We start from the raw sequence: 18,755 nt of genomic DNA, 5'->3' as shown, positions 1-18,755 counted from the left end.
TGTACTATCTACCATAGAAAGCATGCATATTTGCTATCTTCAGTAGAAAGCATGTGCATATATGTGCTATCTACCATAAAAAGCATATGCATATTTGCTATCTTCAGTAGAAAGCATGTGCATATATGTGCTATGTAACATAGAAAGCAAAAGCAAATGCATTTTTGCTATCTTCAGTAGAAAGCATATGCATATATTTGCTATCTTCAGTAGAAAGCATCTGCATATGTGCTATCTACAGTAGAAAGCATAGTGTATGTTTGCTACCTTCATCAGAAACTATTTTGTCCAGAAAAGATGGCTTGTGTGTGCATTTGTCTGTAATACCTGTAGTATAGTATTACGTAATCCAACATACAGAAACTTTAACAATTCTGAATTGTGACAATCAGAAAGGGTTCTGTAGTAATACTTATTTGTATAACATTTTTCTATGTCACCTACAAGCAATGTGTGGATACGTGTAGTCTCTATAGTCAAGCCAAATTGTCTGAGTCAATCAATGAAACTGTTGGTATAAAAACCAGTGAATGAGTGAAAATGACTTTTGAGAATTGCATCCACACTATCATTATCTGATTGATCTCACTCCTCCAGGCTATTCTGTACCTTTGGCTTTTACACACAAGTAGTAGCTGAAAACGGAAGCAATTCTGATCCACAGAATTCCTTTCATTTTCAGTGATTGTCATTATTTTTTAACCTTTGTTTTTGCAGTATTTTATTCCACTAGTAATAGTTTGAGCTCAAAATGACAGTGTTAGTTAAAAGAATGGCAATTTGCTAGGCATTAAGTTGTGACTTCATTTAAGCATAATATGCCTGCAGGCTTAAATAATGTTAAGACAAGTTATTAAAGCACTGAGTCATAGAGCTTGTTAAACCTATCATTAATCTCTATCAATTTATCATTATGTGTTCAGAGTTGCCTGTGCCTTGGGTTTCCAGCCAAATTGTACTACTTTTTGTGATAATTGCAATGCCAATTGGGATGTTTCACCCATAGAAGTTAGTTGTTTAGGTCAAAAATGGAGTGGATTGTCATTTAGATGCTTTGTAATTATGGTTGGTGCTATTGAAACCAGTATATTGAAAGTAAAGAAAAGATTTCAGTTACATTTATCATTATAATTATTATCATTTGCTGCTTTTTAGCAATAAACAGTTCAGGCAACACTCTATGGGTTTTTAAGGTCTTTGACTTCTACCATACTACCATATCATAGTTTAAAAAAATTGAAAGATACAGGTGAAAAAAAATTGAGAGGTAATATTTATAGTACACAAAGATGTGCTATTGCAAGTTATAAAGCAGATCAGGGAAGAGTTGCTAAAATTTCACCTGTATCAGTCTTGATGGAATTACGTGCAAGTTGTTTGGTATCAGGCACATTTTATATTGGTTTGTTTTGCTGTGATGTGTTATATACAATGCGCATCATATGTGTATATTAAAAGAGAAAGGAGCAAGGTCAAAACAGTATAACAGGGTATTTGTTCATATTTTTGGCCAGAATCTAAGCTTGGATAGATTTTATGTAGATTCAATGCAGAGCTAGTGATAAGCAAGTACTTGTATGAATGATATGATAAAGCAAGAGGCCAAAGCTGCAAATTCATAATCTGAATGCACAGTGTATGACATGTCAGTGCTTGAACCAGTATACAATGTCAAGTACATGTGTGCAAGCATACAACCAAACTGGTGAGGTAGAAGCATATATACATGTAGTATGTGTGAAGTGCTTTGTAGAACATGAACATGGAGTGATTTGTAAGGGATCATCAACTCACTTATTTTTAAGTAGACATTTTAAATATGATTATGCTCATTTGTTGAAATTTCTATTTTCTATGAGGTGTTTTGTGTATACAAGTTTGCATTTTGTTGCACCCAGAAACTTTTACAAATTTATCTGGAAATTAGGATCTGAGACCATAAATTTAAAAAAAAATCAAGATTTTTTATAATTATTTTTCCTTCTGCAATTTGTATGATGTTAATTTTGCATAAATAGAGCCAAAAATGATAGGGGTGATACCCAGTAGCCTTTTCCTTGGATGAGCTCTCATAAATATTCAATGCAGGGAGCAAGCGGTTGGCAATTTTCAGTATTTTGTCAAGTTCCTGTGTTACTGAATATGCTTTTCAGATTCATAATATTACTATATTAAAATTTAATGTTAGTGCACACATAAGGGTATCATTGCACTATGATCGTCATTGATTTTTTTGTAATTTGTCAGTGATGATCTAAAATGCCAAGTAATTAGCGGACATAAAAGTCCAATTTAGGATCATTCTCAATCACGATGACTGACAGGCATTCATCACATCACTTTGGCATCAAAATATACTTTGTATATTGACAGATTCAGTCACTATTTTTTGTTTTTTTTCCTTTCTTTTGTTCAATCTTTTCTTTCTTTCTTTCTTTTCTTTCTTTCTTTCTTTCTTTCTTTCTTTCTTTCTTTCTTTCTTTCTTTCTTTCTTTCTTGCTTGCTTGCTTGCTTGCTTGCTTGCTTGCTTGCTTGCTTGCTTGCTTGCTTGTTTTCTTGCATGCTTGCTTGCTTGCATTTTGTTTGTTCATTCTTATTATTGTACATTGTTGCCAAATCCTAATTTCAAAAAGTTTGGAGGTGAGTTTCCTTTGTTCGTGTAGCTTGATTGATTAAGGAACTTGATCTTATTCAATATTCATGGCTACAAATAATGAATTACCTTAAAAACAAAGTGGTTTTACAATGAAGGAGTAAACTATTATAGAGCTATGTCAGCTGTGTCACTACCACTTTATCCTCTATTTTCGCTTCTTTTATTTTAAAGAAATTAGTGGCTTTTTTACATATTTTAATTTTAAACCTTCGCTGTAGCTTGAAATGAAGGAAGAGATATAAAACATGGGGGAGATAATATTAGAGATGATACAATATTAGATTTGTACAATTGAAGAAGAAATGTAAATTTTCATGGGAGTGAAAATAATGATGTGATTGCATTCCACCACCCTGCCTTTTACCGCAAGATGTGATGCATCGGTATGTGACATCACATCAGGGAGGTTGTTGAACTGATCCTTATACCTAGGGACCAGAAAAATTCGCTTTTTATTTTCCACCACTATGTGCGATTTTCAGTAACAGAAGAGTGCGAAACAAAGCTAAATATTTACTTCTATGTACTTGTATACAAAATGGGAAAAGAACTCAAACATCCTTGTATCATATTTTAGTCTGTTCATATATCTTTATGAGTTTTGCAATTCCAAGATCGTTTTGGTAGTTTGTATTGTTTTTGCAGTTTCCCGAAACAAGTTAATCGTATCAAAAAAATTGGGGATGAAATAATAGGAATTAATGGCAAAAATTACATGAAATTTAAAAAATCTTTTGAATCTTTTGAACCTTTGACCCCTCGCATGCCAACCGCACGATCACGGACCGGTAGCTACACAGGTTGCCCGGGCAGCAATTCCGTGAGCATATAACACTTAGGGTGATTGCGTCATCGCAGACCCTGGGATTCATGCATGCGCTTAATTTTTCATCGTGGTATTTTGTGGTATTTTTGGGTGTTAGGGTTAAGCTTCAAAACACAGAATTGCCCATTCCATAAGTCTCTACTAATAACGATCTCAGGCGATCTCATGGACTGATATGCACGTCAATCATAGGGCACCTATAATATAGCTACTTGCCATTCCATACCATCAGTAAATGTGGTAATTTCCACATGATTAGTTTTATTTTCACCACAACAGTTTTCATCAATATAGAGCTTTTTTTTAACATGCAAGGCTATTTGGTTGATGGTTCGCTTAATTTAACTGCACTTATTAGGTGATCTTGTGTACTTCTTGTTCATTTTGTTTCCACATAGATTTAAGGTGAATGAAGCACAAAAGCTACTATTAAAGTTATCTAAATATAGATAATCACTTCCGAGTTGCTTTTGACATCCACACTTTTGTTGCCATGATTTTATTTTGTCTGCGTGTGTGCATCTTTTTTCAATGGTCAAAGAACAGTCTGGTTTCGTCCGGTTGCTATTGTTCTAAACAATGGAAACTGGACGGAACCGGGCGGAACCGGCAGTCAACCGCCAGTCGAGTTTTGATTTCATCCCTAGGTATCTTTAATTGCTTTTCATTGACATTCTGCATTTAAAAAAAATTACATTCTGAGAAGCAGAAATAGAGGTGAAATTGTTTTAAAAAAAGGACAAGAAGAACAAAGGAATCACCTTCTCTGTTCCCTGATTTAAGGAGGCTTCAACTATTCAGCAAGTGCGGTATCAGAGAATTGATAAAGGTTAGATCAGATTATTGTTTATGCCATTGAAATTTCACAGGGGCCTGTCCATGCAGCTAGCTTTGGGACCATAGTCATCCGTTCATATCACCTTGAGGTTTTCCAGTACATACAAAGTGATGATATATATTGTCTCATCTTGTGTTGATTTTCTCTTCCAAATTTACAATGCATAGAATCAAAACTCATTGTTTCACTAAGTAATATTACTTTTTTTAGAACGTGTGAAAAGTGATGTTTGTAATGCATTCAAGTTTGAAGACTATGCTGATTGTTTTACTGGGAAATTTTACTTTCCTGGACTGAATGTGTGAAAAGTGATGTTTGTAATGCATGAAAGTTTGAAGACCAGACTGATTGGAATGGTTTCCCAAATGACGGATTTATTGAACCTTGTGGATTGCTTCTACTATTTTCAACTTGTTCATGATCTCTAGGTAGAAGACCTACTTAATGCATGCAAACTGTGTGTAAAATAGAAATGGCTTGGAAATTTGGTTGTTACTTTGTCATGTGGATTCCCTATATCAGCAAATAAAGTGCTCAGAAAAATGGTGAAATTGGTACATGCAGATATACAAAACCATATATTGATTGATTCTTTCTTTCTTTCTTTCTTTCTTTCTTTCTTTCTTTCTTTCTTTCTTTCTTTCTTTCTTTCTTTCTTTCTTTTCTTTCTTTCTTTTTTTTTTCTTTCTTTTTTCTTTCTTTCTTTCTTTCTTTCTTTCTTTCTTTCTTTCTAAATTTCTTTCTTTCTAAATTTCTTTCTTTCTAAATTTCTTTCTTTCTAAATTTCTTTCTAAATTTATTTCTTTCTAAATTTATTTCTTTCTTTCTAAATTTCTTTCTAAATTTCTAAATTTCTAAATAGGGATTAAAATCCTGTATCATATATACATTTGGTTTCCAACAAGACTGAAAATACAGCTACCACAAATTTAACCAAACTACTTGCAGAGGGTCAATGAACCTTCTTCTAAGGCATTTCAATGCATTTTCCCTGATAGTCATTCATAACATCACAGGTAGCTGCAGCGGTGGCATCAGAAGCAGGGAACACTGTGATCTGAACCTAGTCATGTGGCACAAATTGATGAAAGAGAGACAACGTGATGAAAATGTGTAAAACTCCTTGCGTTTGAAGTGCACAATTTTGTATTGTCATCATCAACGTTGAAATGATCGTATATCAGCTATTGATCACAAGTTTTGACCAGAATATAGTATGAATTGGCATAGTGTGATGTTATCATGTTACGTCCCATTGATAAAAAATTGTCCATTCAGTGACAGTGATGGATTTTGTTTACGTTATTCTATTTTAGAGATTTTAAATTGAAAGTTGAGAAGAGAAAGGGAAATAGGATAGTGAAGAAATGTGCTGAAAGCATGCAGAAAATATCTTACAGGAATTCAATTAGAATATGGAGCATTTTTAATGTGGTGTAGTTTTTCATCAGTATTTTCCCTGAATTTAATAATAATGATAACAAGGGATTTAAAGAGCACTCAATGAAAATAATTTCGGCAGAAGTTGACAAGTACAGATTGTTGTCAGCATTAGGTAGCAGGTAACATTGGTACCAGCAGTAGATAGCTTATAATGCTATCAGCAGTAGATAGCAAAATAAAATCTGTTAAGCAGTAGAGAGTTTGTGAATAAAGCAGTAAACATGGTTGACTGGCTTTCTTGCTTTTTTGGGACATGAATAACAATTACTGTAAGCAGAGGGTTATAATAAAACTGCAGTAAATAACAAGTTCAATTTGCTATCAACAGTAAATAGCAAAACTACACAGTAAACTGTAAATTCACTTTGTTATCAGCAGTAGATAGCAAGTAACACTTGTCAGCAGTAGATACCGTGTACAATTGCTATAAGCAGTAGGTAGTTTCAAGCAGGTTGCTATCAGCAGTAGATAACAAGTAACAGTGCTATCAATAGTAGAAAATAGTGAAACTCTATAGTAAGTTAATAAATTCATTTTGCTATCAGCAGTAGATAGTAAGTGAAATTGTTAGCAACAGTAGATACCTTGTACAATTGCCATGAGCAGTAGGTTGTTTACCAACAGATTGCTGTCAGTGGTAAAACTGCTTTTAATAGAAGAAAGCAAGTAAAACTACAGTAGATTAGCAATTTAAATTTGCTATCAGCAGTAGATAACAAGTAAAATTGTTGGCAACATATACCAAGTAAAATTGCTATCAACATACGATAGCTGAACTATACAGTAAACTGCCAATTCAATTTGCTATCAGCAGTAGATAGCAAGTGAAATTGTTAGCAACAGTAGATACCTTGTACAATTGCCATGAGCAGTAGGTAGTTTACCAACAGATTGCTGTCAGTGGTAAAACTGCTATCAATAGAAGAAAGCAAGTAAAACTACAGTAGATTAGCAAATTAAATTTGCTATCAGCAGTAGATAACAAGTAAAATTGTTGGCAACATATACCAAGTAAAATTGCTATCAACATACGATACCTGAACTATACAGTAAACTGCCAATTCAATTTGCTATCAGCAGTAGATAGCAAATAAACTGTTATCAACAGTAGAAAGCAAGTAAAACCGCTATCAGGAGTAGAAAGCAAGTGAAACTCTACAGTAAATTCAATTTGCTATCAGCAGTAGATAGGAAGTAAAATTGCTTTGAAGACTATTATTACCATGTACATTAGGCAGTTTATATTAGATAATAACTTACACTACAGCGATGCTATCATCAGTAGAAAGCAAACTTGTGGAAATTAAACTGTTATTGCAGTAGGTATGGAGTGTTGTGGTTTTAACACAAGTTGTGGATTTCCAACCCTCTATAACCATCAAAATTGTTGTTCAATGATTACGTTAAACAATCAAAGTGTGTATTCGGCTTCAGTAAATATTTGTATTTGCCGGACATAACAGAACCTCCATCCTTAATTGTTTTCGGAGAAAGGCATTACAAAGGCTGGACACATTATCGTCCCTATAATGCATTATACATTGGTTTGTAGTCCCACTTGTAGAAATTTATAATGGGAGTGTAAGTGGACATGAATCAACAAGAGGTTTGACAAAGCATCCTCATTTATGTGGAGTGTTATTGCTTTGTCCTATTAAGAGATGGATCACTCTTATAAAGTGTTTACTATTGTTGTGAGATAACAATGGCAATTGAAATCAAGTTGTCAGTGCAATATTATGGTGCATTTGTATGGGTAAGCGACAAATGTGATGCGATCAAGCAAACTGAATCTGATGTCGATCAAAATCTCATTATGAGCCATTCTTTTGCTGAAAACCTCATCATAATTAGACTTATGGTTCCAGAGATATGGCCATTTTAGTGTTGCTCAGAACAATAAAATACAAAGGAAGTTGAATACTTATGGATTATATCTCAAAATCAATATTCCCGACATCCGACTCATTTTGCTTGATCACATCACAATTTCACAAATGTGATGTGGAAATAAGGAGGAATCACAGAGTAATGTAATGGTGGATTAGAACAATATCTTGATGCAATTTTTGGTGATCATGCATGGCATTTCATGAATTAGTTATGTTGCTTGGCTTACTACATATGTTGAATTTTGTACAGATCAATCACCAGGAGTGAGGTATTGATCACGTAAATACCTCTGAATATTTCTGTTAAGAAAAAATCCATCCAGTTCTCTTGCAAAATGCTTATATATAATCAGTTCTAGAATTCTATCAACTCAGCTTTAGAATCTATTTTGAGATAGGAATGTATTCATTTATGTGCACTAATAAGAGATGAAAAATAGTTAGTGTGATAATAAAAGGTTGAAATAAACTAAAGGACCAATACAAAATTATGACTTGATCACCAAGACACTTACTACAGTTAGAAACTAAATTACATCTGCATCCATGGAAAGAATTTGTAATATTCATGCAGTAGAACAAACATTTAATAAGATAGCTAAACTTAATGTCATCAATCATTTCAGATCTCATATTTTCAAGCATCAACTTGATATACTCTGATATTAGTATTTAATGTTGTCATGTACCATTTTGCTCTCTTCTGATATCTGCCAGCCCCAGTCATTTTCATAAATCAGCTGTAATAGATCCAACGTTAATAGAGCTTAATCACCGCTATGAATAAGTAATTGGCGGAATGCGTCCTAAACGTCCGCGTACTAAGCTAACTCAAAAGACAAATGTATGTTATGAAATTTTGGCTGGATATTGGATGATGGATGGAGCATTTAGCTAGTACAAAGTGGATGAGCTATTACTTTATTGGACCATTGGAATGGGCTCTTCCACATACGTGATTTACTCCCTTTGCATTATGTAATCAGAATTTTAGACTCGCTTTAATTAAGTGGTTTTTTTAAATGTGAATAGAGCATCATTCTGTACAGGAAACAAAGACCTTTAAACTTTCTTCTTGACACATTGATTACTATGAACATTTCAAACAGTTATTCTTCCTTCAGGGAGGCATTATCTTATCTGGAACAGCACAATTAAGTGCACTGACTTTGCTATGGGTATTGCTGTGATATTTGACTTTTAGAATTCATGCAATTCTCGGCGGGAACTCAATTTTATCTCTAAGACAAAAATATTTATGACATGCACAGGCATAATTTCATATTTCTCTTTATGTATGTAATATGATTTTTTACGCATTTTTGCTTAAGAATCTCTTTTCGTTGTTTAATGTAGCTTCAGGTTAGTTGTAATTTAATAATATTAATAATCATAATTTTGTATTCTTATATAGCGCATTACATCAAAGACCACAAGGCGCTTTACAATTAAAAACATGAGTACGTAAAAGAAGATGCCAATTGAATATGTACTTAATAATTTATTTGATGGGCTGTGCATGCTTACTTTTATGATGATTGATTGAAATTGGTATTTAATGGAAATGCTCCAATTAGTTTTTCGGTCAATGGTCCGTAAAAAAAAAGCTGTCAGCAAGCTCACATACCTGTGGTTTTATTGTACAGACCTGCTACCGAAAGAGGAAAAACTTCTTCAGAAATGTGTGAGGTCATTCAGAACAACTTATTATTTCAAAAACATCAACAAATATTTATGTTGGGCTTTTTTTTTTGGGGGAAGGTATTTGAAATAGTTGGTTGAATCAACCTTATTGAATTTAGAGTATATTAAACTCTTTTTTTAAGTTATCAGAAAATTCCTCTTTCATCTATAATTTGGTTCATCTCAAGTTTGGTAGTGACGTATGTGCGTATGTCCCGTGCCGCAGTATCAAATCGCATGCGTAAAGTTATACGCCATGAGTGTGCATGCACGCGTACATGAGCGTTTGTTGGCACGCTTGCAGCGCAACCGTGAAGAAGCATTGACGTCACTACCAAACTTGAGGTGAACCAAATTATAATAGCATCGTATAATAGCATGCGTAGCATCATATGTATTTTTTGGAATATCCTTAGATTTTAGATACATCACTGGCAGATACAAGTGTGATGAATAGGCAGAAAAATCTCAGAAAATGGACGAGTATTCAAACATACAGATCTGAACATTTCATCAATAAGATGTATCACAGTGTTTGTTATGTCCTCATCAAGCTCTCCTCATCATCATGCTCCACCATCATGATGAATGATTTAGATTCTGTACCAGACTAACCGGTCAAATGCAGTCCATCATACCTAAAGAGTTATGTGACGACTGTGAGCTACTTGATTGATTTTAACTTAATTTAACATTCTCATCTCATTCGGCGCACTTGGTCTAGATGTTGTTAACCTAAAGTGAAGATTATGAGAGGATGATCTTCATTCAATCTCATCTCCAGAGGTCTTTGTTCTCATTTTATTTATTTTATTTTATCAACAATTTAATGTGTTATGAAGGGGATAGTGTTGTTTGATTGCTAGTTTCTTCCACAGAGGTTCACAATATGAGAATAGGAAAATGTCCTCCCAAGTCTGCCTCAGAGATTACATTCATATTTTTATCTGTAGTATTTTATGCAAAGTGAGATACAGGGATGTGATCAGTCTCTCACACAGGGTGTCTAATATTAGAAGTTGTATTTCCCTTACGTTAAACCCACAGACTACCACAGATGAACTAGTCAAAGTCCCCATGATTTGTATGCTGTGAATTATTGTATATTCATGAGGGCCGATCGTGCTTGTTTAACAATCATACCAGCATTGCATGCCTTTGTGTATGATAGAGCATTGCGTGTCTTTGCGTTTATGCAAAAGACTGTAAAAGTTTGCCGTATGTGCATAGCAGTTTCGTCTTTCGCACTTCAATGAACGATCGGCTCGCATTATCAGGTGATTCTGAGACTTTGACTGTTTGTGATTAGTCTGTAGTAGTCTGTGGTTATTATGAAAATGAACAGTGTGGCGGTTAAGGAACTTGTATCGCTAGTAAGAGCTGACCACATCCCCAGATCCAGGGCGTGTCATACAGCATTATTGCTTCATTACACTTAATTAGGAATTCTGAGCTTGAAATATGCTTCTAGCTTTTTTGCATAGATCACTATTAAAGATCCCCTTTAAAATGCCCAAAGCCTTACATCTTAATAAGGCTGTCACTAATTGGACTTGTAGAGCATACAGGCAGGAACAAGTAAAATCTGAACATTGTATTTTGGGTCAGTGGTTCTTAATGAGTGTTATCCAAGGAAGTTTGTTTCTTATCATTTTACGTCATTGTTTGCTGCTTGTTTTGTTTATTGATGGGTTTTTGTCTGATATATTTTATATTATTCCGTTGTTGCCTCAAACTAATAAAAATGCACATTATCATCAGTTTTATAGGTTGGGGAAAGGTCTTCACTTCAGTATTTGTATTTTTTGTTTAGAAATGGCTCTGTATAAAACATATAAAAACCTGGGACACTTTTAATGCATCATGTATATGCAATGTGATACACACAGTGAGGCAAATGTTGACAAATTGATGGTGAAAATGTAACCAAAGAATAGGAGATTGCATTTTATAGCATCTTTCTGTTTGAAGCAACATGAAAATGTACTTACCTCGGGAGCTGAAAAGTTCAATTTTGATGGGGGTTATCAGCATTATGGAGCAGTTAAAATGGGCAATTTGGAAGCATAAAAACCTAAAATTGATCTCAACCGGCAAGAGACTCATTCTCCTTGATTATATCATCGGGGAGAGAGAGATTAGATAGAAGGAGAGAGAGGAGAGAAGAAAAAGAGAGGAAGGCATAGAAAGAGAAGTTAGAGACAAGAAGAGAAAAAGGAGTTTGAGAGAGAGTGCAAAGCAAAAGGCAAATGCAATTAATTTTGTGGCATTGCCTGGGAACATACTTGCGGGGCAATTCAATATTTTATTGGGCTATTCACAGGAGCTCTTGATTTCCGTGTGAATTCTTGTGAAATTTTCATGACTGCCTGACAGAAAAGAAGGTCAAGGGATGAAGACCTTTTCCTTGGGATGAACAGTGCTGATGGCTTGCTGGATATGATCGTGAGGATTTTGTGTCGATCACAATTTTCTGATACGATATTTCATCTTGACAGGGTAATTGTAGCATAGTGCAATTGTGAGAAGTTAGTAATTAATGTTCAGTATTGAAATTTGTGCGAATTGTAGTCAGCATTTAGGGACCGTTCACAAACACTTGTAAGGGGGGGCCTGATACAAAAAATATTTCATCACAAAAATTTTTTGGGGGCTTCCCTTTACAGACCTCAAACATTTCCGGCCCCCCCCCCCTTTTTGACATGAAAATTATGGGTCAACCCCATAGAAAAGCATATAAAAATAAACTCAATTTTTCCAGGAAAATTTGTGGTCATTTTTTTCACGGCCCCCTTAGGAGGGTCAAAATTTTTCAGGGCCCCCCTTTTTGCATCAGGCCCCCCTAACAAGTGTTTGTGAACGGTCCCTTAGAGCTTTTAGATCATTGACATGAATCATTGCAAAATGAAAGTTTTGCAACTGGTGAGCATTTTCAAAATAACATGCTTAATAGTATGTATATACTTCTAGAGAAATAAATGTCTGTACCCATACACTTACACTCTTCGCTCATTATGCACCCAGATGTATACAGCGCAAATTTTATACATTCTATCCTCATAAAAATGACAAATTTGCAGCTTGATTTGTGACATCTATGTAAACTATTCCATACCAATAAATTGAGTCACCCCAAGGTACCTAATCAGAGGCCCGTTAGGATTAAAACTAGAATTGGATCATTGCCGTGCGCCTAGGTTTGAATTCCAATTAGGCATTTTAGATGAACCCAAAAGATATCGCTACTACCTGACGATTTAAGATGGGTTGCTGTGTTAATGATAGATAGCACTCCTTTGGGGTGGCATAGTTTGCTTGGAATATAGGAACTGGTTTAACCACACAGGTATTGCTGTTTGCATCTTGGCAGTGTTTGGGCTACCGCTGATCTGTTATATTAAAGAGGTGTGCAACATTTTTGTTATTTAATTGAAATAGGGTTTATTAGAGTTTTTTTAGTTGTTTTTTAAAGATCATCTCATTAGGTTGAGGCACCATATTTAATGTTAGCTTTGGACATTTAATTTTTTTAAATTATTTTACACTCGGATAAGTCGGGTGAAAAATAAATAAAATAATTAAATATCCAAAGCTGACACTAAATAGGGCACCTTTGCCTAATGCTGTATTGTTAATCTACAACTTTAGTAAAAATTCTATACATTAAACATTGAACTTGGTCTCTTCAATTGTTTTTTGTTTTTGTTATTTTATTTTGTTCAGCAAATGCCAATCAAAAATTAAATATCTAGATAATTTAATGACATGACTATCAATTTGTAATATATTTTCAGTGGTAGTTGTTCGTTCTGTTTTTAATAGTGCAGTTTGAAAAAAATGCAACTTACAATTTTTGAATGAGAGTTGCAACACTGATCACATCTTAAATTCATCCTGATGTGACATTTGGATCAAATAAAGTTGGCAGACGTTCTTACTTAGTCGATTTTGAAGCTACTTTCAAAGTAATTCATTCAGCTTCAGACTTTCAGTACAAATTACATGGATTTTCAAATTTTGTCACATTCAGGAGTTATGAGATCTTCCAAATGACATGCTGCATATGACATGCCTGTTAATATTCACATTAGCTTGATCATTTAAGAGCTTGCAGTCAAATCCTGACTAAGTCACAATGACCTACATTCATCTAATGTCTTAAGCTTATCAATATGTTACTTTGGGGAGATTTTCAAGTCACTGAAAATGATGGAATTAGCACAGAATGACTCTGCCAGCGACTTGTTATATGGTGTGGAGTCTTGGCATGTGACAGGTATTACATAAAGATGGAAATAGTCCCAACTTGCTGAAATTTCTCAAATTTGGAACCGATGAAAGAGCTACGTTATTAACATTTTTTTTATACTTTTAGTGGGTTTAATTTAACACTTCAGTAACATGATATCTACTGATCTTCGTCTGATATTCTTTGATTTGTATATTTTTGAAGTTTCTTCATTGACCATCACATACACATGAACAATAGGCATGCATTTTTGGCAGCTACAATTTTACTCAGTTTTTAAAAATGTTTTGTGAAAAGTGAAATTAATCTGACACAAAACTTCTTTAGCAATTGACAGGTGCATCGCCAACCGACCGACCGACTTTTCAACCCTACTAATAAAAACTACCCCTGTAATTAAATGGGATGAGCGAACGATTCATTTGAAGGAATGTCACAAGGCGAGTTGCAAGAGACATGATATGATCGCTAGCGGCACTTTGACCTGCTAATACTTGACCTCATCTAGAAGGAGGTCACTTAATTAGTGGTACTGTTTAATACATTATAGAGGGATGAAGAGATGCAGTGCAGATTAATTACTAACTGGATACATCCCACGATGTCAAATGCATACATTGTTGCAGCAACTGATTTTATTGTGGAAACTGGAGGGGTTTTTTGATGGGAATTATTCCACGGAGCTTAAGGTTTTATTTCGTAATTGAATTACAATACTAGAATTATTGCAGCATTTACTACTACTAGTACTAGGATATCTCGCAGCAATTAGTTGTGTATATTTTAAACATGCTGAATGAAGGTCCCAGTTCAGAGAAGGAAGGAAATTAAAGGAAAAGAAGCGGCTAGATTTGAAAAATACAGACTTCGCTTTTCTAGAAGGTGTGTATTTTATATTGAATAGGTCATTTCAAGCAATGAAGCAAAAGTGTTAAGACACCCAGTACAAAATTAAATAGTTATTAGGCGACGAAAAAATAAAACCCTGTTGAGGCTGTTCTATCCATGTTTTAAAAGAATTTGGAAATATTTCCTGTACAAATGAATGCCGACCCAAATTTCAAAAATTTCAGAAACATTTTTTTTTTAAAGTATTTCCTCAAATTGCAAAATGATTTTGGTGATTTTTGGGGTCATTTGCAAAAAAAAAAAAAAAAAAACGCCTCACCAAACGACCCTACTTGAAAGGTCCACCGTCCATAGAACAGGTTTTTTTTTTCATCGCCTTATCATGAAAAATGTTTATGCTATAATGAAAGTTTGTTTATTAATTCAATTTGCCAAATAAAAGAAATTCTTAAATAAAGCAATGCTAATTGCCAAATTTGTTGAATTTAATTTGCTGTTAAATAAAATAAGCCCTGTTTTCACAGCAAATACACTATCATTCATAACATCAAAATAAAATAGTTATAATTGTGAAAAACATATTCATGCTATAATGAAATTAATCACATTTACCAATTAAATAAAACAATGCTAATTTGTGAATTTGTTAATCAACTTCTAAGCCGATAAAACAGCTACTTTTACAATATTAAATAAATAGCTCTGTTTTTTAGATCAAATATACTATCATAACACAGCAACTCTACACATTGTACAGAAATAGACAAAAATAAACCAAATAGGTATAATCGTATTCAAATATGCTATAAGAAATGAGATTCAGGCTATATAACAAGCTGAAATAATATCAGTGAAGTACCTGTATGAATTGATAAAATGCTTGTTAAAACAACGAGATGAATATTTGTATTTTGTTAGGAGCAAATTTATATCACCAAGCTGCAATGCTGTATGGTTTTCAAATGGAATCAACTAGAAAAATGACTAGTTTTCTAAAGAGAGAATGTATAGTTCAGTCTTGGTCCAGTCCAGTGGTGCTGCCCTGAAATTACTTTTTTTTTTAAATATAATTTATGGAAAATATGACAATTAAAACTACATTCATTAATGCAGCAATAGTTTGATCTCATGTGTAAAACATTTTTATATTTTTTAAGTTCTTATCATCAGCTGAGTGTAAGTGCTTTGTAATAAGACCTTGCACTCAGATGACTATGTTACCCCAGATTGGGGAAATCAAGTTGACAGATATTCAAAATGTATTCTTATTTTATGCAAAGTGTGATGTGTTTAAATCCAAGATATGTTCTCTGATGTTTTTATTGAAAGCTTGATGTGATGCATGTTTAAATCCAAGATGTGTTCTCTTGCAATGTCTCCATTGGAAGCTGAACATTGGGGGAAACTCATGATAATCAGAACCTAAGTGTTTTGGATGTGGGTACACATGTCTTGGAAGTATGTTTCATAAAATTTATTGCTCGCTTCAGATCTGGCCTCATCTCTGAGCATCACACACATTGATGACATTATTTGGTATGTGTATCACATCACATGTTCACAAAGGGTTGCTGCACCCGTGATTTGGTAGCACAGTTTGGTGACTTTGGAAGATTTTCCTCCATTAATTAACCCTAACACCCAAAAATCTTACAAAATCTTACGATGAAAAATTCTGCGCATGCATGAATCCCAGGGTCTGCGATGACGCAATCACCCTAAGTGTTATATGCGCACGGAATTGCTGGCCAGGCAGCAATAACCTGTGTAGCTACCGGTCCGTGATGGTGTGCTTGGCATGCGGGGGGTCAAAGGTTTGAATCCCGGGGGTGCTAAGTCAAAATTCTTCTTCTCCTTGACTTTTTCGGATCTTCTTTGACTTCCGATCCCAAAAAGCAGGGTCCAGTGTTAGGGTTAACTAAGATGTATTTTTCCAGATTAGAGGATATGTTAACCCTAACACCCAAAAATCTTACAAAATCTTACGATGAAAAATTCTGCGCATGCATGAATCCCAGGGTCTGCGATGACGCAATCACCCTAAGTGTTATATGCGCACGGAATTGCTGGCCGGGCAGCAATAACCCGTGTAGCTACCGGTCCGTGATGGTGTGCTTGGCATGCGGGGGTCAAAGGTTCAATCCCGGGGTGCCAAGTCAAAATTCTTCTTCTCCTTGACTTTTTCGGATCTTCTCTGACTTCCGATCCCAAAAAGCAGGGTCCAGTGTTAGGGTTAACTTTTGATATTTCCTGTGTCAAAGAAACCAGTAGATAAGAACAAAATTTTCCACATTGACTTCTGATAGAAACCAATGGTTAAGAGAAAAATTGGGTGACAGATATTATTGCCCGGGTATTATTGATCAATTTTGGCAGTCCTGGGTTCATATATATACATATATATAGATCTGAATCAATCCTGATACACATTGATTGCCGGAGTGCTGAGAAAGAGAACAAAAAATAACAGTCTAAAAATAGACATATGCTAAATTTAATCAGGCTATACTCACACTAGTGTGAGATGTATTGCAAATCATGATTTCTAACAAGTCAAATTTTAAGTAATATAGTAATAATATTATTAATAATTAAAAAAATAATAATATAAAATGTACATTTACAATGTATCCATGTGCTCCAGTAATTTAAGTCAATATTTCATTCTTTGTGATATGCTTTATGTAACCTGCTCCCACAAAACCAGCGACAATTTGACTGAAATATGTTTGTGTTGTAAGCTTGAAAAGATTACTCCCAATTATTTTTTCTTAAATTTGTATTAAATGATCATTGATTGGGCCAAAATTACCTAACACGAAAAAAGGCCATTGAAGTGGGATTATTTAATTATTTAATCAATTATTAATAGCCATTAGTCAAAAATTGCATCCATCTCCATTGAATTCTGTATTCAGTAGAAAATATGTCCTTTTTCTCAAAATATTAAACAGTGAAGCAAAAGTATCAAGATCACTTTTTCTAGTTAACATGAAACTTTTTTTAAATGAACATGAAACTGTTTTAAAATGTTTTCTTCTATTCTGGTAGTACAGCAAATGTTTAATGCGAGTTGTTCATATATTTGTCAGAGGCTCAGAGTCAGCGTTGATGGTCACATTTGATCTGTTTTACATAAAGATGTATATTTAGTAAACATTTGAAGTATTTTTCAATGCTTCTTCAGGACAAAATGGACATAACTACATGTATATAAAACAGTTCTGTATAAAATATCTAAATCCAAGCGTGGAACCATGGTGTGGTCAACCCAGACTCCAATTCTGCTGCTCATATTGTGCATGAATGACCGTATTGGAAGCACATTATACTTAGCAGTCAATAATGTAAGGGAATGTATTGAATTTGTTTAGGTAGTAAGGGCCTACTTGAGACATCAAGAGGTTTGGCTTTCAAGGTGCCTTACTTTAAGATATTCACAAGGCTATTGTATTATATGCATAATGTCAATAACAACTCCAAGGCTACAGGGAAAATATGTTGTGTTTGTTGTAAGTAGAGTAGTAGGAATATTTTATATTTGTTTATTTCATCTATTCAGTTTCAGATTTTTTTAAACCCCACTGTTTATAAAAAAATGCTGCATAAATACAGGAAATTATCTTGGGTGTTAATTGTGGTGGAGAGGAATTTGGCAAATAAGCATCTCTTTGTGGTTATGTTTGCTTCTGTCTTATTTATATTTTACTTAACTTTAATTTTTATTTACTGTGATGGGTTTAATTAATTTTATTTGGTTTACATGAAGTGTGTAGCTCACTGCAAGTGCCTCATGGTTTATATTTTTGTGATTTTCTTTTTTATGTTATCATTATTTTGTCTTTTTATTATTGTTATTATTATAAATATTATTATTATTATTATTATTAGTGTTATTATTATTATTATTATTATTATTATTATTATTATTATTATTATTATTATTATCTATTATTATTATTATTATTATTATTATTATTATTATTTTTATTTTTATTTTTATTTTTATTTTTATTTTTATTTTTATTTTTATTATCATTATATATGGGCACAAGAACAAAGCTTATTTTAAAGTCATTTTTTAATAGAAAAAATCAGGATCTATCACTTTATTGTATCTCAAATTAGATTGTGTTCCATGAATTTATGACATGATAAAAAATCAAGTTTATCATTTAAATATAGACGTGCAGTTATATTTTCTTATAAATAAAACATTGATCAGTGAAGTTGGATATGATTATACAGACAGAAAAAAATGCACCGCTTTGTGGGAAACCGCACAAGCAAACAAAATATATTGCAGTGCTGTATTTTGA

General features: G+C 33.7%; 1 protein-coding gene across 2 annotated transcripts in view; it reads left to right on the top strand.

Moving 5' to 3' along the window:
- Window positions 1–18,755, top strand: part of LOC140143879 (receptor-type tyrosine-protein phosphatase delta-like) — a 284,842-nt gene that overhangs the window by 111,597 nt on the left and 154,490 nt on the right. The gene's annotated exons all lie outside the window — the stretch shown is intronic.

The sequence above is a fragment of the Amphiura filiformis genome, chromosome 1 (genome assembly GCF_039555335.1).
Source record: "Amphiura filiformis chromosome 1, Afil_fr2py, whole genome shotgun sequence".
Lineage (NCBI taxonomy): Eukaryota > Metazoa > Echinodermata > Ophiuroidea > Amphilepidida > Amphiuridae > Amphiura > Amphiura filiformis.
The sequence above is the reverse complement of the archived record's forward strand: the minus strand, read 5'-3'. Positions and strand labels throughout refer to the sequence as shown.